The sequence below is a fragment of the Pongo abelii genome, chromosome 9 (assembly GCF_028885655.2).
Source record: "Pongo abelii isolate AG06213 chromosome 9, NHGRI_mPonAbe1-v2.0_pri, whole genome shotgun sequence".
Lineage (NCBI taxonomy): Eukaryota > Metazoa > Chordata > Mammalia > Primates > Hominidae > Pongo > Pongo abelii.
The window spans coordinates 21,389,884-21,417,157 of record NC_071994.2 but is presented as its reverse complement, the minus strand read 5'-3'; the positions used below and the strand labels follow the sequence as shown (position 1 = coordinate 21,417,157).

The following is a 27,274-nucleotide window of genomic DNA, read 5'->3' as shown; positions in this document are numbered from 1 at the left end:
AGGACCCGGTGCCTGGAGCAGGGCTCTGCCATGGGCAGAAGAACCTAGCCAATCAGTAAAAGGAACAAACTGAGGCAGGCAAAGACAGCCAATCAGAATTCAGTGCTAGCTTAGAAGGGGATCTGAGGCTTTGGAGTCTCCTGAAGCTCATGTCTGTGTGGTCTCTCAGGTTGCCAAGCATGGAAGGATCTCTCAGCTTCATCCAGAGTCTTACACCCTCCTCTTTTTCCAAGCTGTGGAAAAAATTTCTGACCTGAGATCACCTCAGCAGCACTCCCAGGACCCATCCAACCATTTCCCCCATCCCCAAAATTTGCAGGAGGAACAGTTATTTCAATAAAGCAAAAACCTGTTGCCTGAAGCATATAAAAAGATTCTTCTCTTTCTCCTACCTCTACTTACAAAGTGAATCCTCCCTTCTACTCAGAATGCCCCTACTGCCTGTTCAAGGTAAGCCCCAAATCCCACCAGCATCACCTTCATTCTACCTGTGAGTCCCCTGCTGGCCTGGATCTCAGCTTCCTTAAGACCTGGATCTCAGCTGCGGTAATACCGGTGAGAGACAGGATGGTTGCTGGATGAGGGTAGCCACAGTGGGGAGTGAGAGATGCAGAAACTCCACACAACTCCAGGGGTCATGATTCATATTATAGTGTACGTGATGGTGCCCTTTGGGATAGAACAGAAAAGGTGCTTCCTGAAGGTATGTTTCCTGGTGGCCCTGAAGAAAAGGGGCCAGAGTCAGCAAATGTTTGGAAAGGCAGAAGGATTTGGTGATGGACTACATGTTGGGGAAGAAGAAAGGAGAATAATGCAAATTTTGGGACTTATGAATTCACACCAACATCTACAGAAGCCCCCAGGGAGCCTTGTTTTCTTTCAAGGCTCACCCACCTCTTACTGGTACAGACCAGACTGGTGTGACCTGGATAAATCATGAGTTGGGCACAACAGGACCTGTGATGAAGCAGGAGTATTGTCAAGGGCGGGTGCTGGGCTGCCCCAAGGGCTTCGTCTTCTCTACATACCAGGCTGAGAAGCTTCACCTGGAGCCTGGTCAGTTGTGCCTCAGTTAGAGAATGTGTAGCCACAAAGGGCCACTTGTCTGGGAATCAAAAGTACAAAATGGAGTGAGCTAGGACAGATCTTGTCAGCTCTCTGGGCCTTACTTTCCTCGTCCTTGAAAGGTGCCTATTGTCTGCCCTGAGGAGAATAGAGCTTCTGCTCTTGCTCCCTATAGACTGTCGCCCGTCAGCTGCTAGAGAGATCTTTTGTAAATCTAAGTCAGACCTTGTTATTTCCTATATTTTAAATCCCTCTAAAGCCTTTTCAACACATTCAAAATTTCTAAAAAAGACAAAAAAGAGAAACTAATCCTTGGCAAAGGAGGCCCATGTGATCTAGCCCCTGCCTACCTTTCAGTCCCCCTCCTCTGCAGCTCCCATCCCTCACACCACTCTGCCCATGCCAGCGCTCCTTCTGATCCTTGAATCCAAGCCCATTCAAATCATAAGGCCTTTGCACTGACTGGTCTCTGTCCCTGGGGCATCTTTCCCCAGCTCTTTACATGGGTAGAAACTTAATTCTGCTTAAATGTCACCTTCTTGGACAGACTTTCCCCAACTAATCTAAAGTAGCCCAGGCTCCATCCATTACCCTATCTAATTTTTCATTGTAACACTTTTTACTACCCTTCTTTTATTGGTTTGTTGTCTACCTTCCTCACCCGGAATTTAAGGTCCACGAGCCCGAGGGCTTTCTCCATGGCATGAGTCAGGGTCCAGCCAGGAGAACAGGAACTGCACTAGATATTTCAGAGCTGTCATTTAATAAAAGAAGTTACTTTCAATAAAACATATTAGAGGGAGAGGAAAAATCTGAACACGAACACTGAAGTAAGACAGAGGTAATAACCACAAGAAGTAGTGTGTGTTGTCAGAATCTATGTGCTGGGGCCAGGCACGGTGGCTCACACCTATAATCCCAGCACTTCAGGAGGCTGAGGCAGGAGGATTGCTTGAGGTCAGGAGTTCAAGACCAGCCTAACCAACATGGTGAAACCCCATCTCTACTAAAAATACAAAAATTAGCCGAGTGCAGTGGTGGGTGCCTGTAATCCCAGCTACTCAGGAGGCTGGGGCAGAAGACTCGCTTTAACCCAGAGGCGGAGGTTGCAGTGAGCCAAGATTGTGCCACTGCACTCCAGCCTGGGCAACAGAGTGAGACTCCATCTCAAAAAAAAAAAAAAAAAAAAAAAGGTGGGATTTGGAGCAGAGATACAACAGCAGAATTACTAGTACACCTGTTTTGTACAGTTCCTTAACCCCATGCTGGAAGAGTGCTTGGCCTCTAGTAGACAATCAAATATTTGTTGAATGGATGGATGAAAAATGAATCATGCACCATATACAGTGTTAGTAGCTAGGGGTGCAGAAATGAGACACACACTCTAACCTCAAGTGGCTCACACTCTAGTAAGAGAAACAGGCATTGTTTATGGTTCAGGATAAGTGTAACAAGAGAAGTACCTGCAATGTACTTTGGAAGCACAGAAGAGAGACTCATCATGGCCAAGGACAAAGAGGAATTAGTGAGACACACAGGGAAGCTGATGGTCAGAGGTGTGAGGTTGCAGAGCACATTAGGGCTGGGAACACTTCATACAAAGTCAGAGCTTGGAGAGAGTATGGCTCAAGTAGTTCATGACAGCTGGAGCATCCATAGGACATCAGGGAGAGCTGAGCCTGGAAAGCTCAAGTCCAGCTCATGAAGGCCTCATATGTCATGCTCAAGGTCAAGGAGCACCGGCCAGGGTTTGACCTCAAGCCAAAGGAGTACCGGCCAGGATTTATGAGCAGGACAGCACATGATCAGAGAGTAACATGATCAGATCTGAGGAGTATGAGTTTGCAAGGAGAAGAATGAAGACTGGAGCCCAGTTAGAAAGTTTTTAGAATAGGCCAGGCCCAGTGGCTCACACCTGTAATCCCAGCACTTTGGGAGGCCAAGGTGGGCGTATCACGAGGTCAGGAGATCAAGACCATCCTGGCTAACACAGTGAAACCCCGTCTCTTCTAAAAATACAAAAAAATTAGCCAGGCGTGGTGGTGGGTGCCTGTAGTCCCAGCTACTCGGGAGGCTGAGGCAAGAGAATGGCGTGAACCCTGGAGGTGGAGCTTGCAGTGAGCTGAGATCGTGCCACTGCACTCCAGCCTGGGTGACAAAGCGAGATTCTGTCTCAAAAAAAAAAAGAAAGAAAGTTGTTAGAATAGTCCTGGATAAAAAGGATGCTGCCTTAGTCCATTCCTGCTGCTATAACAATAATATAAACAATGCTATAAACAAATGCTGCTGTAAACAAAATACTTTAGACCAGATAATTTGTAAATTATAGATATGTATTTCTCACAGTTCTGGAAGTCAAGGTGCTGGTAGATTTGGTGTCTGGTGAGGGCTTGCTCTCTCTCCTTCCAAGATGACACCTTGTTCCTATACCCTCCAGAGAGGATGCACGCTATGTCTTCACATGGCAGAAGGATGAGAAGGGCCAGGCAGCTCTCTGAAGCCTCTTTTTTTGAGATGGAGTTTTGCTCATGTTGCCCAGGCTGGAGTGCAATGGCACGATCTAGGCTCAGTGCAACCTCCACGTCCTGGGTTCAAGTGATTCTCCTGCCTCAGCCTCCTGAGTAGCTAGGATTACAGGTGCCTGCCACCATGCCCAGCTAATTTTTGTATTTTGAGTAGAGATGGGGTTTCACCATGTTGGCCAGGCTGGTCTTGAACTCTTGACCTCATGTGATCCGCCCACCTCAGCCTCCCAAAGTGTTGATATTACAGGTGTGAGCCACCACACCCAGCCTCTGAAGCCTCTTTTACAACAGCATTAATCCCATTCCCAAGGGAAGAACCCTTATGACTTAATCAGTTCCCAAAAGGCCCCACCTGTTAATACCACCACAATGGGGATTAAGTTTCGAAGTGAATTTGGAGGGACACAAACATTCAAGCCTTAACAGATAGGTATTCATCTAATTGTATACTTTCATGGATGTAGTTTGCTATTTGTAATTTATACCTCAATAAAGTTGGATTAAAACAAGAAATAAATGATGGGAATCTGAGCAAAGGCTGTGACGGTTGAGGACCAAAGGAGGGGAAGAAAGAACTACCGAGGAGCTGGGATCACTCAGCCTGTAAACTGTCACGGGATAACCCAGGTTCCGGTGCCTGAGAGTCAGCCAGGTCGTTGCATCGTCCCCTCATGAACGTGTAAGACTTCAGAGTTGGAAAGGGCCTTCAGAGAATACATCAGTGTCCCAACAGGAAACAGAACTCTGCTCAAATAGTTCAACTGAAGAGACCTTACTGAGGAGGTACTATTTACAGAAGGCTGGATTAAAGAAACCAAGAAGAATATTGAGAAACCCAGAGAGTGCAAACTGCTGTGTATTAGTGTGTTGTCACATTGCTATAAAGAAATACCTGAGACTGGGTTATTTATAAAGAAAACAGGCCCGGGGCATGGTGGCTCATGCCTGTAATCCCAGCACTTTGAGAGGCCGAGGCAGGCAGATCACTTGAGGTCAGGACTTCGAGACTAGCCTGGCCAACATGGTGAAACCCTGTTTCTACTAAAAATACAAAAATTAGCCAGGCATGGTGGGGAGTGCCTGTAATCCCAGCTCCTCAGGAGGCTGAGGCGGGAGAATCACTAGAACCCGGGAGGTGGCGGGTGCAGTGAGCTGAGAGCATGCCACTGCACTCCAGCCTGGGCCACAGACTGAGACTCTGTCTCAAAAAAAAAAGAAAACAGGTTTCATTGGCTCACAGTTCCGCAGGCTGTACAGGAAGCATGGCAGCATCTGCTTCTGGGGAGACCTCAGGGAACTTATAATCATGGCAGAAGGCAAAGCCAGAGCAGGCGTTCACATGGCCAGAGCAGGAGGAAGAGAGAGAGGGTGGAGGTGCTACACACTTTTAAACAACCAGATCTCATGAGAACCCTATCATGAGAACAGCACTAGGGGAATGGTGCTTAAGCATTAAAACTGCCCCCATGATCCAATTACCTCCCACCAGGCTCCACCTCCAACAATGGGGATTACAATTCCACATGAGATTTGGGCAGGGACACAGATCCAAACCATATCATGCTGGAAACCACCCATGGGCCTAAAGGAGGTTACTGGAGCCCATTGAGGCCTGGAGCAGTGGGAAGGACCACTGGGCAGAAGCTATAGCCAGGCAGAAGGACACTGGCCCAACCCTGCATCAAAGCAGAGAGGTAGCAGAGAAGAAATACTCCACCCTCTCTTCTCCCACTTTCCAGCCTCCTGCCTGTGTCTCCCAGTGGCCAAATAATACTGGAGCCAATAGACACGGGAACCCATTGATTCATTCCACAGGGATCAGCCTTCTGAGGCACAGAGCAATGCTAAGAAGGAGAGAGAATGAATTGAAGAGGACAAGTGGAGAACAACAGCATCATGTACTGCAATTTCCACCCTGTTGTTTTTCCCCAGAAGAAGCCTGAGAGTGGAGGCAACTTGCCAAAGATCATGTAGCAAGTTAGGACAGGGCCCTTAGCTCCTTTTCCTTGGGGCCCAGGCTCCTTGCACACTGGGCCTGCACCGAAGGCAGCCAGGTGGGATGCCCCATTGTCTTGGAGCTGCAGCTGCAGGTCCCAATTAGCCAGAGGAAGGCAGCTGAGCAAGGGCAGCAGTGGGCAGGGCCAGGAAAGATGAACGTCCAAGGGCTGGCCATCCACCCTCAACGTCAGGAAGGTAATAGACACTTGCTTCCTTGTCTCATGATTTGCTACCTGCCCCCCTGGTCCCCATTTCCTCTCTTGAGTCCTCCCTAGACCTGGGGACAGGAACCCAGACCTAGAATTGGCAGGAACAAAGGGAGGAGACTCTGCTTCCCTGGTAGCCAGCCCTGCTCATTGATTCCCTAGAGCTGCTCACTGATCCAGCACAAGATGGTTTAATTGAAGTCATTACAATAAATGGTGCAGAAAAGCAACACCCTTTGTCTGCCAGGAGCCTCAGAGAAATGGGAGAGGGAGCTGGGAAAACCAGCAGCAGCAACTGCAGTTACACGATGATGCAAAGGGGGTGAGACTGAGGCGTCACAGAGTCCTGGGTTCTAAGCCTGACTGGTCACTTACAAGTTATGTGACCTTAGTCAAGTCCCTTTATCTTCCCAAGGTTCTAGGCCCTAGTCTAGGAAAATGGGAATATTGTAACCTGTCTTCCCAGGCCCTGCATGACCCTGGGCCCTGCCTGCATCTCCAGCTCCATCTCCCACCACCTCTTACCTCTCCTGTCACTCTGTGGTTACCCATGTGGGTTGCTGTTCCCTGCCAGTCCTCATATTTCACTCACATACATCTCTCCACTGAAATGCCCTTCCCATTTCTTCCTTGAGTAATTCCTACTCACCTTTCAAGATTCAGATCGAGAGTCACCTCCTCCAGGAAGACTCTCTATGCCCAGCCTTCCTTCCCCTGAGTGCCTCTAGCACACCCTGACTGTGACACCCATTTGGCATTTGACACTCCCTCTCATGCACAGCAGTCTTTCTCTCTCCCTATGGCTTATCTTCTCATGAAGATAAACATGGGAGCTGTATCTTCTCTTTCTCATCTTCACATGCCTAACACATGCCTAACATCACAATCGTGTTGGGGTTGGGGGTACTGAGGGGCAGAGATTCAGAGCTCAGAGGTGGGCACAGCCAGGATGTAGCCAGCACTGGTAGATGATAACTCCCATGTAGCCACGAAGCTCCCTTCCCAGATAGTTAGGATGGTACGTCCACCATATGTTCTTGTCTTCAGCATGGAACGCAGCCTCCTCTGTGCCCAGGACCAGCTGGCTCTCTGCTCAGCTCCATAAACTACTATCTGATTCAGTATCAGAGGACAGAGGATCCAAGTTGTGAAATCATAAAATGTCAGCATCAAAACTTCTAATGTAGCAAAAGTGATGTCTCAGTACCTCCAGTCTACGTCATAAGAAGCCTTATCATTTCCACTTGTGTCTCTTGGGATGCTCTCTCTCAGAAACCAGGTGCCCTACCATGAGAAACCCAAGCCATGTGGAGAAGCCACATCTAGGGACTCCAGTTAACACTCTCAGCTGAGTTCCCAGCTGACAGTCAGCATCAACTGCCAGCCACCTCTGCCTAAAAGTGGGCCATCTTGGGCATCCGGCCCAGTCAAGCCTTCAGATGAGTCCAGTCCCAGCCACTATCTCACACAACCACACGAGAGACATCAAGAACTCCCAGTGGAGTCCAGTCAGCCCATGGAACTGTAAGAGATAATAAATTATTGTTTTACAGTACTAAAAAAATGTTTTAAAGAAGTGTAACAGCAATGTCATCTTACTTATGAGAAGCAGAAGCTCAGAAATGCCATGTAACTTATCCAAGGTCATAAAATAAGTTAGAGACAAAGTACAGTGCAGCTAACTGTTGTCACCCATCATCAGCATCAGAGATGATAAAGGGAAGTGAGCTATCTGGGGTGGGAGTGGAGGGAGCAAGAGAGAAGGAAGCTAAATTGTGTAGGAAACATCCCAAGTTAATTCTGTTTAAGAAGAAACTATTTCAAATGTATATGTATTTTTTTAATTTTAAAAGAGTGTCTTATGACTTTTCAGAGTTTACAGAGTTAATGGTTCTATATTTCAGCCTTGAGTTCATTTTGTTTTTTCTTCCCCCTTGAGATAATTAGCCATAAGCGTACCTGAGTACATTTTTCATGTCAAGAAGACAACGGCTTCAAAGGAAGGGAAAGGGCAGCCCTACAGGAGGCCCAGAAAAGAAGGCCAGGTGACAAAAGCAAAGCCTCCTAGGGAAACATTCACATTTCCTGAATGATCTGTCATCAAAAATGCATGTGCACGCAGAAGGGCAACCAACAGAGTCAGGGCAAATGCAGCCAGGCTGGCCCCTGCACCCAACTGTGCCCAGAGGACTTTGAAACACACCCATACCCAGGACAAAAGCAACCCTCCTTCCCCAAATCGCTGCCATCTATTTGGAAAAACCACAAGTCCAAAAGAAAATCTTGGATTTGGCTTTTTTTTTCAGGCTCCTAAATTTAAGCAATATTAATTTTTTAAAGGCCAGTCCTGCTCTCTATACTGCAATGGAAGATTCAGGGGAGCAGTATTTCATAGTAAGATTAGAACCAGGCCATTCTGTTCTTAATCCTTACCTTGGAGTTGATGTGAAAAGGTGTTGGCTTCACACTTGGATAGTGCTGGGACTGAGCCCAGTATTCCCTTGTTGTTTGTTCTGGAGCATTGCTGTGAGAAGCCATCATTTTTTGCTTATGTCCCTGGGGCTTTATTTACTTCACCTTGTGTTTAATCTTCCCAGTGACCCTATGAGGGAAGTATATTACCTCATTTCAAGGGTAAGGAAATTAGTCTCAAAAAGAAACACACACTCCAAATAACAGATGGGATTCAAACCTTGGCCTGCCCAATTCCAGAGATCTGCTCTAATATGGTTTTGCTGTGTCCCCACCCAAATCTCATCTTGAATTCCCACTTGTTGTGGGAGTGACATGGTGGGAAGTAACTGAATCATGGGGACAGGTCTTTCCCAGGCTGTTCTGATGATAGTGAATAAGTATCATGAGATCTGATGGTTTTAAAAAGAGGAGTTTCCCTGCACAAGCTCTTCTTCTCTTGTCTGCTGCCATGTGAGATGTGACTTTCACCTTCCACCACAATTGTGAGGCTTCCCCAGACACGTGGAACTGTAAATCCATTAAACCTCTTTCTTTTGTAAATTGCTCAGTCTTGCGTACGTCTTTATCAGCAGTGTGAAAACGGACTAACACATACTCTTCCCTGTATACCGCTTCTATCAGTTACATACTGTCATAATAATTCTGTGAAATAAATAATCACAAAACCTAGGTGGTATAGAATAGTAAGGCTTTATTGCTCACAGGTCTGGGATGGTTGGCTAGGTGGTTGTGCTGATCATGGCTGGGCTCACTAACATGCTTAGGGCTTGGTTGCCATTGACTGACCTAGGCTGGCCTCAACTGGGACAGCTGGGATGACTCAGCTCTGCTCCAAGTGTCTCTAATCCTAGCCCAGGCATGTTCTCATGGCAATGGCACAGGTACAAGAGAGAAGGCAAATATGATTAGTTGCACAAGTATTTTTCAAGCTTTTGCTTACATCACATTTGCTGTTGTTATCCTATTGGCCAGAGCAAGTTATATTGCTGAGCCCAGAATCAGAAAAGGACATTGCAGATGAATGGCAAAAGGTGTGGGTACAGGGAAGGGTAGGGATTTGGAACCAGTTTTGCAATCTACCACATGATCTTGGGTAAGTTACAGTCCCCTCTCAGAGCCTCTGCTCCTGCATTTTTTAATAGGATGGTATCTACTTTGTAGGGCAGCTGAGATCATTAAATAAGACAAGCTGTGCGAAACACTAGCAAATTGAGAACTACCCTTCCTACTGATGTATTTCAAGTGTACCAGCCTGGGGGTGTTTGTACACATTAACAGAGATACATGAAAACCTCCATGTCTATTTCCAGAGTCCAGAGAATTCTACCCAAGTCGCAGAGGTGAGATGGTCCAATCACTGAGATGATAAACAAGAATTGTAGAAAGAGAATAAATCAAGGAAGAAAACAATAAGTAAATGATGTAATTAAAGTTACTGTTGAATAACCTATCAAGGAGAGAATGAGTCAGTGGCAAGTTGAAGCGATGAATCAGGCACAATGTCATGTTTCTAGAATTCTTGTCTATTTCAAGAAAGCCTGATGTCCCAGTTAAAAGAGCACCTTGAGCCTGTAGCAACAACATCTGGAAGGAAACACTCTTGTAATTTTAATTTCTCCTGGGTGCCACCACTAACAACAGGAGCAGCACCCGGGTAGCACAGAGTAGGCACTCTAAAATCTCTCGTGGGAGAAGCTGAAAATTACAGCATTACCTCAAATGTATTCAAGGGGATTTTATTTTTTATTTTTATTTTTGCTGGATTTAAAACATTGTTTTTATGGGTAAAATGTAACTGAAAATATGACCATCATAACATACATAAACCAAAAAACAAGTATTCAAACCACAGGTCGTATGTCAATTCACATCAGTCTTTTTTATTATTTTTTATTTTTTTAGAGACAGGATCTCGCTGTGTTGCTCAGACTGGTCTCGAACTCCTGGGCTTAAGGGATTATCCTGCCTCAATCACAGTCTCCCAAGTAGCTGAGATTACAAGTGCTCACCACCGTGCCAGCCAGTTCAGTTTTTGAGGTAAAAACAAGTGCACTCAAAAAGAAAAACACTGACAAATGTGTTAGAGTGGAGCATATTCCAAATAAGAATCACAAGCCTAGAAGATGGGCTTCTGGAGAGTTCAGAGACTTACAGGCTAAAGATGACGGACCTCAAAGTGAGCCTGACCCACTGTGTACAGAGGCTGGATTTGGTCAGGCAGTTTCTTGGGACTCAAAAGAAGTAGAATCAAACCAGAAACAAAAGAACAAAATTTCCAGAAATGCTGGGATCTTGGGTATGCAGACTGATCAGGATTGAGTGCTGTCACCCAGTTCTGGGTCTTCTTTTTCTCCGCCAGCTTTATTGAGATGTAATTGACAAAAATTATATATACTTAAGGTGTATAATGTGATTTTTGATATGTGTATATATTGCAAAATGTTCACCACACTCAAGCCGATTATCTAACATATCCATCACCTCACATAGTTCTTTTTTTTTTCCTTTAAGACAGAGTCTCACTGTGTCATCCAGGCTGGAATGCAATGACGTGATCTCAGCTCACTGCAACCTCTGCCTCCTGGGCTAAAGGAATCCTCTTGCCTCAGCCTCCCAAGTAGCTGGGACTACAGGGACGTACCACCACATCTGGCTAATTTTTTGTATTTTCAGTAGAGACAGGGTTTTGCTGTACTGCCCAGGCTGGTCTCAAACTCCTGGGTTCAAGTGATCCGCCCACCTGGGCCTCCCAAAGTCTTTTTTTTTTTTTTCTTTTTTTGGTGAGAACAATTAAGATCTACTCTCAGCAAATTTCAAATACACAATACACTATTGTTAATTGTAGTCACCATTAGATCTCCAGAACTTATTCTGCATATCTGGAACTTTGTACCCTTAGACCAACCTGTTCCCATATCCCCCATCCTCCAGCCCCTGGCAACCACCATTCTACTCTCTGCTCCTAAGCATCTGACTTTTTTTATATTCCACAAATTAGTGAGATGTGTGCAGTATTTGTTCAAGGAGATTTTAAATTATTTTCACAAAGGAATTTCCTGTGCAATATGCTATTTGATTGCCAAAACAAGACTGTGAATTCAGTGCAGGACAATGTGAATCACTCTACTCTATAGATGAGAACTGAGGCTCATACAGTCCTCTCGTTAGCAGCAAGACAAAGGTCAAAAGGCAAGTCTCTTAGGCTCTCTTATCTGAACTAACAGATAACTGTATTCCAACTATTGGTAACTTCATTCAGATTATTTTGCACTCTGTAAGAAATAACACTGAACACTTATTGAGCACTTAACTTATAAGCATAGTAGCTCATGTAATCCTCGCCGCAAACTGAGAAGTCAATCTATGTGGGTTCCTTCCATTTCACAGATAAGGGGAAATTGGAGCTCAGAGATTTAAGCCACCTGCCAGAGGTCACATGGCCCATAAAAGGTGAGCCAGGATTCACACTCAGGTCTGCGTGACCCCACACACCAAGCTCAACACTGCCGTTATGGATAAATTTGCCCCCCAGCCACACACACATGTATGTTTTGCCCAGTTACTCAGAAAACACATTTTCTCACCTGTATTTTGCACTTCACTTTGCCTGCCCAGCCACTGCCTCTAACTGACACAACTCAAGGCATAGGGGCAAGCGATATTAGCTCAGGAAACCTGAGCTGTGACCCTGAGCTGCTGACAGAATGTCTGATATTTATAGCAACTTAGAGTCAAGCACCAGGAAAAGTGTGTTCTGGACTATTGCAGATGTCCTCAGGGAGAAAGAAAATATCTCTATGAAAAATCATGTAGGATGCTTAACTGATGGAACATCAAACATGAAAAGACAGTTCAATGGGTTTGCATCGGTTAAAAAATAATAGTAAAAGCATGACCCAGTCAACCTCTGTGGATAACATTCTTCAGACATTTAGGATATAGCCACAGGAGAAGACCCATCACTAGTTGAATTTATAAATTGCCACCCTGTACTTTAACTGTCTTACTTATGCATTTTGTTATTGACTTAGATCTGTCCCCTTCCATGAAGGATTTAAGGCTAAAGATTTAAGTTGTGAAGATGATGATGGATTGACTCTATGAATGGCCACATTTTTTTATGCCTCCCTTTTCCCTTGTCCTTGGGCAGTGTCCTCCGACTGACTCTGTGCTTGGCCCTGTGACTTGCTTTGGCCAATGGTACAGCAGCAAACTTGATGCAAACACAACTTGAAAAAGAAGAGGACAGCCAAGTCATCCCAGCCAAGGCCACCCTGGACCAGCCAGCCTCTTGCCAAGCTGCCAGTGACCACAGAGTCCAATTAACAACAGCCAGTCCTGGCCCAGGTTAGCAGACCCATGAGAAAGAACAGGCTATCATTTAAAGCCATGGGTTTAGGGGTGGTTTGTTGCACAGCAATAACTAACTAATACAGAAACTTACATTCTACAAAAATGCTATTAATCAACAAGCATATTAAGATGCAATCTCAGCCTGGTGCAGTGGCTCACACCTGTAAACTCAGTACTTTGGGAGTCCAAGGCGGGTGGATCACCTGATGTCAGGAGTTCAAGACCAGCCTGGCCAACATGGCGAAACCCTGTCTCTACTAAAAATACAAAAATTAGCTGCACATGGTGGCGGCCACCTGTAATCCCAGCTACTCCAGAGGCTGGGGTAGGAGAATTGCTTGAACCCGAGAGGTGGAGGTTGCAGTGAGTCGAGATCACGCCATTGCACTCCAGCCTGGGTAACAAGAGTGAAATTCCATCTAAGAAAAAAAAAAGAAGATGTGATCTCCACCTGCTAGAAGCTTTGTATTTACTTGTGGCAAGACAGAAAAAGGAAAAATACCAGCCAGATCTAATTAAACTATGTCAAAATTGTTTATATCCTATTCCCTCTACCAGGCCAAGCTCATATGCCAATTTCCTCATGGAACCTTTCACTCCTCCATCTCTTCGCCAAGTCGAAATGTTAACTTCTGCTTCTCTGGACCTTGGTTTAAAGCTCTCCCATCTGCTTTTTGCGCTATGTTTAGGGTTATGGCTGGATGGGAATAGATCTGTCTCTTCCACTACTGGTAAAATTGGTTCTTGCTTAGCATGATGTGGGCTCCCCACATCTGGCACAGTGACTTGTGCATGTATGAGCAATCTTGATCAATGTTTGTTGAATGAATAGGCAAATAACTATTGTAAGAGTTTAGCATGAGGGAAAACTCCAACAGAAGTGTGGTAGTCAAGGATGGTTGAATTAAGGAAGCAGGAGTTAACGTCCTCGACAGGGGCCTCCCATTAAGAACTCATAGAATCGGAGATAGAAGAACTTAGATGAGCAAAATTTTACATCTTCAGATTCACTGATCTCTAACTGAAACTTCACATTTTCTTCCATTATAAATGTAGGCTACAAACCACAGAAGTAGATGTAACAGATACTTTGCTATCACACGTAATATTGCAGATATTGGAGAGAGGAACAAAATATCATTTATGTTCATCACTACTGTACTTTGAAATTATAGTGGCTTTTTGGCCAGGCATGGTGGCTCATGCCTGTAATCTCAGCACTTTGGGAGGCAGAGGCAGGTGGATCACTTGAGCCCAGGAGTTTGAGACCAGCCTGGGCGAGACATCATCTCTACAAAAAATATAAAATTTTGCCAGATATGGTGGCATGTGCTTGTGGTCCCAGGTACTTGGGAGGCTGAGGTGGGAGTATCTCTTGAGCCCAAGAGTTCGAGGCTGCAGTTAGCCGAGATTGTGCCACTGGACTCCAGCCTGGGTGACAGAGAGAGACCCTGAAAAAAAAAAGAAAAAGAAAAAGAAAAAGAAAAAGAAAGAAAGAAAGAAAGAGAGAGAGAAAGACAGACAGAGGGAGGGAGGGAGGGAGAAAGGAAGGAAGAGAAAAAGAAAGGAAGGAAGGAGGGAAGGAAGAAAGGAAAAGAGAAAAGAAATTATGGTTTTTTATGTTAATAAAGAAAGACAGTATTCTTATATCATAAATTTGGTTTTTTGAATACTTTAATAACTGTTTTCAGTTTCTTTTATAATCCTGTGTATTTTATATCTTTCAAATCATTTTTTGGAAGAGAGGCCTAATAGGATTTATCAGACCATTAAATGGTGCCCATGGCACAAAAGTGGTTAAGATCTCCCTTCCTTGGAGAATAGGTAGATTGTTATTACAGTGATGGGAGAGAAGTATACATCCCAAATAGATGACCAGAACAGCATAAACCAAGATAGAGGTGGGGAAGAGTATGAGATGCACGGCAGGATGGAATGTGCCTCCCCTCCCCATCCTTGAGGAGAAAGTCTCCTTGGCAAGATTAAGTAAAAAGACAGCGACTTTATTAGCATAATAATGCATCAAGGAGCAAGAGAATAGTTGATTTGTTTTAGACATGCTCTAAGAATCTGGAGAATTTAGATTCTTAAGGCTCTAACGTCTCCTCTGCAGGGTGGAGCCAAGACTCTGAGGAGAGGGCTGAACTGTGAACCTAGAAGTACCATCTCCCCCTGCACACGCCTTTGGTCAAGTTGACCCCAAGAAGAAGGACAAGTCCTCTGCACAGCGATGACACCATACACACAGTCTGTGGCCCGGCTTTGGGAGACTGATGGGACAAAGGATGCTTTGCATGATCCTTGGTCTCTGAGCAAATATATACGTGGGTTAACACAAAGGCTCTCTTTTTGAAAAATGTGACTGTGAAAGTGTGCCCTCCCGGATATTCCAGGCATAACACAGGAGTGACTGCATGTTTGGGGACAGTGCGGAGGCCACTCTGATTAGATCAGAGGACGTGGACTGGTTCATAATGTAAAAGCTGAAGGGAGGCCGGGCGCAGTGGCTCACGCCTGTAATCCCAGCACTTTGGGAGGCCAAGGCGGGCAGATCACGAGGTCAGGAGATCAAGACCATCCTGGCTAACAAGGTGAAACCCCATCTCTACTAAAAATACAAAAATTAGCAGGCGTGGTGGCAGGTGCCTGTAGTCCCAGCTACTCGGGAGGCTGAGGCAGGAGAATGACATGAACCCAGGAGGCAGAGCTTGCAATGAGCTGAGATTGTGCCACTGCACTCCAGCCTGGGCAACAAAGCGAGACTCTGTCTCAAAAAAACCCTGAAGGGAGGGTGGTAATGAAGGGAAGAGGACTCCAGGGTTTCAAGTGCCATGGATTAAGGGAGGGAGTAAAGGTGGGGGCCCAGGACAGATGATTGGATCTGTCTTAGAGGTGAGGTACCTTCAAGATGTCTCAGGGAAAATGGCCAGTAGTCCATCAGGACTCAAGAGTAAGATTCCAGGGAGACACTGGCGTGAAATGGGAAGAGAGCTAAGAAAATAATCCATATAGAGGTGATCATTAAAGGTGTAAAGAATAAAGCAATAACGTAAAAAAAAAAAAAAAAAAAAAAAAACAAGAACTGAACTTTAGGGAACAAATAAGTAGGCTTCTTTTGTGTCCCAAAGCCAGAGAACAAGAACATTTCAAGAAGAGGGGTTAAATTCAGCCTGAAGAAAGAAGTTGCACAAGGTTTCTGGATGTGGCTACCGGAAAGGCCTTGGTGAATTCTGAGCGAGCCGTTCCCACGGAGGGAGCAGTGGATGGAGGCCAGCTGAGGACTGCCGGGTTAGAGGGTGGGTGGAGCAGCCAAGGGAGACAGGAGAGGGTGGGAGCCAATGAAATGGAGAGAGGGAGGCTAGGAGATTTGCAGGCCAACAGCATCACATTAAGTTTCTTTTTAACAAGACGATCCAGTTTTTCATTAGAGAAAGAAGGAAACTGCAAATCGGGGGTATTTAAAGGTCGTGTGAAAATCACGAAACTTCAAGTTGAATCTGTTCCCACCTAAATAACTTTTGTTTAGAAACCAAGCAAAGCCACTGAAACCATCTCAGCACAAATCCCGAAATGGAATTATTCGGATGTCTCTGAAATGGTGTAGGTGCCATGAGCCACTGTGCTAATATGCAGTGTGTCCACACAGAGCCCAGGGTCCAGCGGTGTCAGAGACAAAGGCCAGAGCTTCCCAGAAGGTTCCATAAGGAAAGGAATTCAGGAAGTGGGGTCGAGAGAAGAGCTGCTGTCACTGAATATCCTGCAGCTTAAGAAAATGATCCTGTTTAACCAGCACCTACTATGGGCTAGGCACTTCACCGACATTTTTCCCATCCTGAACAAGACTACAAAGTATTTTTTCTGTTACTATCCCCACAGTGGAGATAAGGAAACAGGTTCAGGGTAACTTGCCTCAAACTCACAGTTCGTAAGTGGCAGAGATAGCCTTGGAGCCCAGGTATATCTGCCTCTAATCCCACCGTGTGCCCATCCAGCCTGGAACCTCACCCAAACACACTGGACCCTCAAAAATAAAAAAATTAATAAATAAGTGTCATTATCACCTGTAACAGCCAGTAAAAGACAAGTGCCCCTTGATGTTAGTGTAGCATAACTTTCCCAGTTCAACCTCTTCAAAAGTTGGGTTTTGTTGTTTTTTAAATTATCCTGAACTTGACAAACTTTATTTAAAAAAAAAAAATTCACTCACTTAGTCTTTGAGTAAATGAAGAATAGGGCCATGTGTCAGTGCTGGGGACACAAGCCCTGTGCTCAGGTTGTCACAGAGAGAGAAGGCTCAGGACAGCAGGGTGGCAGGGGGCATCTTCCTTCATAAAGGAGAGAATATGAGCCAAACCTATTTGTCTTAAATTTGTTTTTATTTCCATCAAAGTATTACCTGTAAATCTGAAAAACCAAATAGTGCCCAAAAGGCTTACAATTGAAAATGGAAGTCTCCTGTTTCCTATCCTTTCACCTTGTTTCCCCAAAGCTGTCACTTCTGTTATTTCTATCCCCATTTCTAAATAATACATGTATTCTTTAAGCCAGGTGCGGTGGCTCATGCCTGTAATCCCAGCACTTTGGGAAGCCAAGGCGGGTGAGATCTCTTGAGGCCAGGAGTTCAAGACCAGCCTGGGCAACATGTCGAAACCCCATCTCTACTAAAAATACAAAAATTAGCCAGGTGCAGTGGCACATGCCTGTAGTCCCAGCTACTGGAGAAGCAAAGGCAGGAGGATTTCTTGAGCCCAGGAGGTGGAGGTGTCAGTGAGCTGAGATCAAGCGACTGCACCCCAGCCTGGGTGACAGAGTGAGACCCTGTCTCTAAATAAATAAATAAATATATAAAACTAAATAATATGTGTATTCTTCAATCTCTTGGCTCATCATCTCAGCCTTGGTGTGTTTAGAGAAATTTTTCTTCCATTCCCTCTTTTCCTCCCCTTATGCTCCCAAAATAATATCTCAATCTTTTAAAATCCACATTCCACATTTTCACTTTTATAAATACACAAATATTATTTTATTCCTGGGCCAAGTAGCACACTATGATCTTATTTGCTTTCCTTTTTGTTCTTCCTGTTAACAATTACCTCATTTTTCATCAACTTAGTTCTGTTTGTTGTTGTTGTTGTTGAAAACAACTGATGAAATCTTTCCATGCCTCAATATAATTTTCCACATCACCAAACCTGTCAGATCACTTGTTAGGCCGAGTTTTCTTCCTGAGGACAAACTCCCGCAGCCACTAGAGCCTTCTGACTTCTGCTGATCTAGGCAGCTTGCTCTCTGGTCCAAGGCATAGCTGTCTCCTTGTGTCCCTGGAGCCATGACCCAAGGAATTCCCTTCTCTCTTCCCTCCTGTGTTGCAGCACTTGTTTCTGGATCTAACTTCTTTCTTGGAGTCCTGATTTAAGTTAAACACATCCTTCAGCAGTTCCCTAAGAAAGGTACATAGGACGCAAGTTATTTGAAGACACAGTATGTCAATAGAAAGCTCTTTACTTCTCCCATCATGTTTAACTGACAATCTGGGTTGGTGTGGAATACTAGTTAGAAAAACATTTTCAGTCAGATCTGTTTTTTGCTTATTTTGAGACGAAGTCTCACTCTGTCGCCCAGGCTGGAGTGCAGTGGTGTGATCTTGGCCTCCCGGGTTCAAGCAATTCTCCTGCCTTAGCCTCCGAAGCAGCTGGGACTACAGGCCTGTGCCACCACATCCGGCTAATTGTATTTTTAGTAGAGATGGGGTTTCACTATGTTGGTCAGGCTAGTCCCCAATGCCTGACCACAAGTGATCCACCTGCCTCAGCCTCCCGAAGTGCTGGGATTACAGGCATGAGCCATCGCTCATGAGCCAGTCTTAGTCAGAATTTTGAAAGGCATTGCTTCCTTGTCTTCAAACTTCCAGTGTCGCTGCTGAGCAGCTTGATGCCATCACTCCAGAGGCTTCCTGTGCAGGGCTGGGACTAGGATGAAGTGAGTGAAGCACCAATCTGAGATGCAAACATGCAACGGAGTGCCAAAAAATTCACCCATTGAAATGCCAATTTCAAATAAAGATGAGATCCAAACCTACGCTTATTCAGCTTGACCTCACTCACCTTGCCCAAATCCCAGTCCTGTCGGACCATGTCTTTACTTAAAATTTTGCTGTTTGTTTATCGTGGGTTGCTTTCTTTTTCTTTTTTTTTTTTTTTTTTTTTTTTTTTTTTTTTTTTGAGACAGAGTCTTGCTCTGTCACCCAGGCTGGAATGCAGTGGTGCGATCTTGGCACACTGCAACCTCCAACTCCCAGGTTCAAGTGATTCTCCTGCCTCAGCCTCCTAAGTAGCTGGGATTACAGGTGTGCACCACCACACGCAGCTAATTTTTGTGTTTTTAGTAGAGATGGGGTTTCTCCATGTTGGCTGGGTTGGTCTTGAACTCCTGACTTCAAGTGATCTGCCTGCCTCAGCCTCCCAAAATGCTGGGATTACAGGCATGAGCCACTGCGCCCGGCCTCTTTTTTAAATAGTGCATTAATTTTTTTATCTTGATCACTGAGTTTTTTGGTGCCCCCTTGAATTCCACCCACAAGGCAAGTGCCTCACTTGTCTCGTCGAAGTCCCAGCCAGCTGTCTCCAGAAACCTCACAGAGCTACCTTGATCTCTGCATCTGAAAGGTTGTAATGATGAGCCTGGATGTGGATATTTTTTTCACTGACTGAGTTGGATACTCAGTGGATCTCACCATCTAGGACACATGTCCTTTAATTCTGGGAAATTTTCTTGTATTACTTCCTTGACAATTTCATTCCTTCCTCTCTCCATTTCTGGGACCCCTATTAGCTGAATGTTGGACCTCCTAGATTGATTCTTTAATTATATATAAATTTTTTCAGAGACAGGTCTTGCTCCGTCACCCAGCCTGGAGTACAGTGGTACGATCAGGGCTCAACAGCAGTCTCAAACTCCTGGGCTCGGCCAGGCATGGTGGCTCACACCTGTAATCCCAGCACTTTGGGAGGCCGAGGCGGGCGGTTCACGAGTTCAGGAGTTTGAGACCAGCCTGACCAACATGGTGAAACCCCATCTCTATTAAAAGTACAAAAATTAGCCAGGCATGGTAACGTGCACCTGTAGTCCCAGCTACTCAGGAGGCTGAAGCAGGAGAATTGCTTGAACCCGGGAGGTGGAGGTTGCAGTAAGCCAAGATCATGCCATTGCACTCCAGCCTGGGTGACAGAGCGAGACTCCATCTCAAAAAAAAGAAACCTCCTGGGCTCAAGTGATCCTCCTATCTCAGCCTCCCCTAGTGGCTGGGACTACAGGTGCACCATATGCAACTAATTTGTTTATTTTCTGTAGAAATATGGTTCTACTATGTTGCCCAGGCTGGTCTCAAACTCCTGGCCTCAAGCAATCCTCCCACCTCAGCCTCCTGAAGCACTGGGATTATAAGCATGAGTCACCACGCCCAGCCTGATCCCTAATTGTTTACGCTTTCTCTCCTGCCCTCTTCTCTGCTTCATGTCTTGGTCTCTCTTTGTTATATGTACAGAGGAAGTTCCTCAACTTTATCTTCCAACTCTTGATACTTTTTAAAATTTTTACCCTCAGGATTTTTACTTTTAAGGGTTATTTCTTTTTCTCTATTTCTTTTTTATTTCACTCTGTTACTTTTTAATGGGTGCAATATGTTCTTCTATCTCTCTAGGGATATTAGTTACGGTTTCTTCAACCTTGTATTCTGCTCCCTGCATAATCTCCATTTCCTCTTGGTTCATATCTTTCTCGGAATACTGAGAGAAAGTGTCCCTCAAGTGTCCATGATCTTTGGGTGTGTGTTGATATTTAATGGTTCCCCACTGCAGGGCCAGTTGGAGGTATGAAGTGCCTGAGCGTGGCACGTTAATTGGACACTCAGTTGCTCCCACCAGCTTATCTGCTACAGACCCCTGAGCATAAGCATCTGTCAGTCATTTCTTTGGGCTTGTTTAATTCTTCCAGGGAAAACACACTTCCATCTTTGTGTGGGGTTAATGCAGGGTGCAGGCATAAGCCTGATTCTGGTACCCCGGAGGTGGGTGGGGAAGGTGGCTGGGAGCCTTTATTAGGATGCCTCACCTCTTCTCTTCACACTTGGCATCCCTGAGACCAGGACCTCTGGTCTCTCATGGGAGTAAGGAGGACAGTCACCTGGCTGCATAGGATGGAGTGGGACTTGGAGGTCTACTGCTCCTTACACAGACTTTCAAACTACCCCCTACCCCTATTCTCAGGTCCTGCCCCACTTCCTGTGATACCTGGTGCCTCTGATCCTGGACCCTTTCTGGGTCTCTGTAGAGAAAATCAGCTCATTTCTGTAGTGCCTTCCCCACTCGTAAGTACAGAGGTTTGACATTTCTTCTCTCTGCTGAGCCCTTTATCCTCCTCCAGCAGCTTCCCCCTCCATGTATTGAGATTCAAGAGTAGAGAGGTCTCCATGTTTCACCAAAGACGGAGTTCAGGCTTCTATTCCTGTTCTCCTGTGGTTTCTGTACAGTTTTCAGGAGGGGAATGGAGTGGAAACCTCTTTCTTCTACCGTCTTAGAAAGTCTTGGGCAAAATCTGAAATGGGGGATAGGAGTTGACCAGGCAGATCAGGCAGCGAAGGGTATTCCTGCCAGAGGGAGCTGTCTTCACAGGCAAAGAGGAATAAAGAAAGCCTCCTGGAGTTCTGCATGGCTGCAAGCAGGGAGAAGCTAGAGCCTGGGCTAAGGAAGTGGATCCGGAAGGGTCTTCAATGGGCCAAGAAGTGTGTCCTTGATCCTGGAGCAAATGAGGAGCGGGAGGAGAGGAGCCCCTTGGCCACGTCTGCCCTGGGGCAGCAGCATGGCAGAGGTGCCAGGGGAGCAGAGCGTGGGGGGCATGCGGGGGAACAGACAAGCTGGGAGGAGAGAGTCCCCTGGGGGATGTGAATGTGGAAACAGGAGGAGGAGTACTCTGAAAGCTGTCTCAGAGCTGGAACCAGCAGGACTTGTGACTAACAGGAACGGGGCATGAGGGCAGAGGGAGAAGTCTAGTTTGAATCAAGTTTCTGGTTTGGGCAACAGAGTAGGTGGCAAGGCTGTTGACAGAGATGAGGAAACACCGCGGGAGAAGGCAGTGTGGGGAAAACTCTATTTGCATCTGTATTACATTCCTCCAAATTCCATCTCTGAGAAGTCCACGCTGGCATTATATAGTCACAGTCAATATCCACATAGCATTGTGGGTCCTGCTTTTTTCCCTTAGCAGTACGTTTCCAGGTGTCACCAGAATCCTCAACGTCTTCCTTTGATTTGGCCACAGAATATTCCATTGTGTTAATAAACACGCCGGTTTCACCTCCTTATCCCTATATTCTGGGCATTCTGAAGAGGACTGTGATGGACACCAAGTTGTTCTCAGTAGGGCCTGTGAGCAGCTCCATAGCCCAGGTCTCCTGCCTCCTCCAAGGCTGAGGACCCCCTGAGGGCAGCTCAGGGGTGCCGTTGCATCTGCTCTGCCATCTACAACGGGAAATGTTGAGGAAGAATGCTTGAGACCTCACAGTCCCTGTACCTCATTGATCCCCAAAACCACCCCGGAACCTCAGAGAAACTTGCTTCCCCCTCTGGTCCCCAGGCAACACTGATTCTCCCAAGCTAGGATGGAGCAGGCAACCTCATTCTTCCTCCACCTGAGCCCTCTTCCCTTCCCAGTGGCCATGCTGTTTTCCGCCACCACCCTCCCCATTAATGGTCTCGCTCACGTCTCCTTTCAAGAGGGTCCCAAGGTACATGGGTCAAGTGAAATCAGGGTTGCCCCAGACCTAAGAACAGTGGTGCCCCCAGAGGGAAGCTGGAGCCCTGTGGCAGAGGTGGAGGAAGAGGAAAGGACCAATCAGTTGTTATGGCAACCAGGGCTCCCAAGATGGAGGAAAGGGAAAAGGCGGCCCTGCTCAAGAGTTGCCATGGCAACCCAGAGCCTCCAGACCAGCTTTGAAAACAAAAACCACACACACCCCACTTAACAAAGAAAGTACCCAGGACTCCTACGTATGCTCCGCAATCCAGAGCGCCAAACGGAACAGGTCAAGGTCTGGTCTCACAGTTGACTTTGTAGACTTTTTTTAGGGGCAGAAGGGCTGCTTTTTTTCTGGGAAAATAGAGAGCCAGGGCTTGACAACCCGTAGGGTCACTCAGCAAGCATTTACTGAGCCTACTACATGCCAGGGCCACAGCGACAAATTAAGATCCAGACCCACTTTCAAGGGAGGAGGACAGATATTTCCACATCAGTACAAGACTTGCTGGAAGTCTCTGACGACAGTTTGGCAGTGTTCATTAAAAATTTTAAGTGGATGTTCTCTGTGACCCAGCAATCCCATTTCTAAGACGCTGCCTGCAGAAATATTTGAATCTGAAGGTGATCTTTGCAGCATTATTTATAGCAGTAGAGAATGGAAAACAACCGAAATGTCCCGTAATGGAGGCCAGTTACATCAATTTTGGTACATGCATACACATTGAATATGCAAAGGCGTACAGGCGGAAGAACACACAAGGAACCATTAGCAGCCATTACCCAGGAGTCGCAGGACTGACCAATAGGGTTAGAGAAAGGGGGCGTTTCACTTTTCTTCTCAACCATTTGGAGATGTTACAAGAGTGCGCTTTTTTTTTTTTTTTTTTTTTCCAAGAGAGACGGGCTCTTGCTCTGTCACCCAAACTGGAGTGCAGTGGCACATCACGGCTCACTGCAGCCTTGACCTTCCAGGCTCAAGTAATCCTCCCCTCAGCCTCCTGAGTAGCTGGGACTATAGGTGTGCACCACCGTGCCCAGTTAATTTTTTGTATCTGTTTAGTTTTTTTGTTTTTTGGGTTTTTTTTTCTTTTTTTGAAATGGAGTATCACTCTGTCATCCAAGCTGGGGTGCAGTGGCACTATCTCGGCTCACTGCAACCCCCGCCTTTTGGGTTCAAGCAATTCTTGTGCCTCAGCCTTCTGAGTAGCTGGGATTACAGGTACCCGCCACCACGCCTGGCTAATTTTTGTATTTTTTAGTAGAGACAGGGTTTCGCCACATTGGCCAGGCTGGTCTTGAACTTCCAACCTCAGGTGATCCACCCGCCTCGGCCTCCCAAAGCATTTTTGTATTTTTTGTAGAGACGGATTTTCACTATGTTGCCAGGGCTAGTCTTGAACTCCTAGCTTCAAGCGATCCTCTGCCTTGGCGTCCCGAAGTGCTGAGGTTACAGGAGTGAGCTACCGCCCTGGTTTGCTTTTATAACTTAAGGAAAATGCTAAATGTTTGTGATGATTGGTCATACAATGGGATTTATAGTGATGAAAATCAAGTATGTTAACTGGTTATGATACAACGCAAAAAAAAAAAAAAAAAAAAAAGCACAGGCCAGGCGCGGTGGCTCATACCTGTAATCCCCGCACTTTGGAAGGCTGAAGCGGGTGAATCACTTGAGGTCAGGAGTTCGAGACCAGCCTGGCCAACATGGCGAAAACCCGTCTCTAATAAAAATACAAAAATTAGCTGGTCATGGTGGTCGGTGCCTGTAATCCCAGCTACTCTGGAGGCTGAGGCAGGAGAATCTCTCACACTCAGGAGATGGAGGTTGCAGTGAGCCTTGAGTGCCACTGTACTCCAGCCTAGATGACAGAGCAAGACTGTGTCTCAAAAAAACAAAAAACAAAACAAGAAAAACAAGCACAAAGGCACTTACAATAGGAGCATCAAGGGAGAAGAGGAGAAGCAAGATGGGTGGGAAGAAGTTAGGTCTTGCAGGTTGCAGAAAATGTCATCATCAGGAGAAGGAGGAAAGGCATTTTAGCTGAAGAAATGGCAAAAGTAAAGGCTAGGATGAGTAAAACTTCCGGTACTCTAGAAAATCCCGAGTGGTCTCTGTGGCAGAGGTGCAGAGACGTGACACAGACCTTACCCAGGAGCAGCAGGAAGCCATCCCAAGTTTGAAAGTAGGGAAAGGACATGAGGAGAGCAGATTTCTACAAAGATTTCGCCAGGCAGACGTGAAGGAGAAGTACTAGAGTCCGGGAGACACCTTAGGAAGCTACTGTAATCACATAGGGGTGACAAGAGGAGGACCCCACAGGAGGGTGGACGGAGGGGGAGAGGGAATTACAAGAAGTATTTCATATGTAAATGGCAGAAGTTTATGATGTTTCTCAATCCATAGAAGTACTTTCTAGAGCTAGATGAGGTTCCTTAGCTTACAGATGGGGAAACCGAGGCACAGCTAGGGGAAGTGAGGGTTTCCAGGCCAATAGGTTTATGATTTGGAGTTTTCTCTGGGCCTCCTGGGGGAGGAGGCTCAATCCTTCCAAGATCTGACCTTTTTTAACTCTTAATTCAGACAATTCCCAACTAAGGGGGATGGGCAAAGGTGAGGCTGTGGCCCAAGAAGCCCCTGCAGGAAGAAAAGAGGGAGGAAGAGGACGACCCCCTTTGGTATCTGGATACTGAGAGTCCCACTCTGAGATCCCAGCCTCCTTAAAAAGAGCACTCTTGGTCCCAGACTCGAGCATGGCTGGCCTGCAGGGAGCTTGGGGCAGTGCTCAGACCCTGGGAGGGGTGCCTGGTGGTGGGCACGGTGCCACCACGAGCTGGTCCAGGAAGTGCCTCTGTCACGTGCGTGCCTCCCTGGTGTCCTGTCCCACACCTGGCACCATGGCAGCACTGGGACAAGCACAGCGCTGGACTCAGGAGTCAAGAGCCCTGGAATCTACTGCCTTTCTGTCCTGCCACTCAGCAAGCTGGCCTTGAGCTTGCCACTAGCAATCCCATGTGATAAGGCCCATGAAGGCATGAACTCACACTGAGGAATGCTATGCTAAACATGGCCCTCTTCCTGGAGAGGAAAATGCAAAAGCCTCAGGGGGGAGTATTATCACAAAACTGTCAGCGTGTCTACATTTATCAGATTAGTTAAAAGAAGAGACAGGGCTGATGGTAATCATTCCCGAAATATGTGCAACTATTCAGCTTGCAACTACTCCCACACAGGCCTCTCATTTGACTTTCAAAAACTAAAACAAAAACACTCGGGGCAGGTGCTGCTATTCCATTTTACAGATGCAGGAAGCAGGTTCTGAGAGATTCAGAGTCAATCCATATGTATCAAGTGTCTATCTCACGCCAGCCCCTGGACAGAGTACCAGCAGCTGCTAGAATACAGTTAGATCCATTCGCACTGGTCCAAAAAGATACTCCATGAGAACAGGGTTACATGTCAAACAAGCTTAGGAAATATTCCAGACTCTATCCTTCCCCCTTCTGATGAATCGTTGTGCCTATTAAATTACTCAAGGCCCTGCCTGGGAAGTCCTGCTTAGCTCTGTTTAATATCTCTCCCAAGTACATGGCCATGGAACCCCCTTTTACACACAACCTCTTAACAGCCTGAAGAACTTGGGTTTGTGGAACACATTTTTGCAAATGCTGACCTGAGCAGTAGAAACAGAGCGCTGAAGATGGGATTTCAGACAATTAAATGAGGGATACATCCTGGGGCAGCGTCTTGCCTCCGTCTATCAACTCACAACAGAAGCATCTGCCTTTTCCTGGACTTCGGAATACAGCGAGCTGATGGGGCCAAGTTCTGTGGGACTCTTAGCTGTGGTCTCGGCTGCATCAGAGCTTGTCTGTGGCTCTGGGACCTGTCATTTTCAGGTGGGTGCAGGGTCAGGCATCTGGAACAGCCAAGACACAGATGTTCCAGCCACTCTTGGATCCCCGCCTGGGCTCCTGCCTTCCCTAATTCCAATATTTGGCTGCCGCTCTTACCTAATTCATATTCCAATGTCAACACTGCATAATCTCCCCCAAACACTGACAGCCTTGGAGTGGGAAAGGGGAAGGGACAGCTGATGAGCAGGGGCGGGAGAGACCCAGGCAGAGGCAGAGGCGGAGGGAGTGTGGCGGGAGGAGGTGGGCAGAAGACAGGAAGTCCCCCAAAGCCCTTAGCAGGCAGCACTGCCCCAGATTCTCAGCTGAGAGGAGAGGACCTCCAAGGAGTCCCAGAGAAACCCAGCCGCCACCCCGGGCAGTCAGTGCCACAAGACAGAGAAGGGGAAGCAGAGCTCCCGCAGTGGTCAGGCTGGGCTCCCTGGGAGGGGTGGTCTTGTATGTAGTGCAGGAAAGAGAGCAAGACCGCCAGTCAGGACCCTTGGTCAAGCTCCAGCTCTGCCTCTAACTGGCTGTGTGACCTTAGGCAAGTCCCTCAACCTCTCTGGGCTTCATTTCATGTATTAAATGAAGAGTTACCCATCTCGGAGACTCACCAGCTCTAACATTTGGGAGGAGGCTGTAGAGCATTGGGAGAAACAGCCCAGGTCTGAGTGTGAAGCTGGCTCTGTCCTGGTTCTTCTACCTCACGGGACTCCAGCATCCTCATCTGTAAACTGGGAGTAATAATAGTGGCTACATAACCAGAGCTCATTGGGATTAAATGAAACAGAGCGTGTAAAGCACAGATTTCCCAGCTGGGCTGTGAAAGGTAGGAGCGGCTGGAACGAGTCTGAAGACCCCAGACTCACAGTCACCGAGCACTTTCTCTCCCCAGCCCTGGCCATGCCTCGCTCCCCGCATCTTCACAGGAGCTCTGTGAGAGGGAGACTGTTACTAACCTGTATT

General features: G+C 46.5%; 2 long non-coding RNA genes across 2 annotated transcripts; one reads left to right on the top strand and one right to left on the bottom strand.

Annotated features, from left to right (window-relative positions):
• Nucleotides 1-11,048: 11,048 nt before the first annotated feature.
• LOC129048618 (uncharacterized) lies at nt 11,049-17,371 on the top strand. The gene is made up of 3 exons (XR_008511113.1): nt 11,049-11,719; nt 12,420-12,616; nt 14,736-17,371. It is a non-coding gene; the product is annotated as an uncharacterized LOC129048618 (long non-coding RNA).
• LOC129048617 (uncharacterized) lies at nt 17,007-22,537 on the bottom strand. The gene is made up of 3 exons (XR_008511112.2): nt 22,440-22,537; nt 20,911-22,137; nt 17,007-18,063 (listed from the first exon to the last, which is right to left on the bottom strand). It is a non-coding gene; the product is annotated as an uncharacterized LOC129048617 (long non-coding RNA).
• Nucleotides 22,538-27,274: the final 4,737 nt, after the last annotated feature.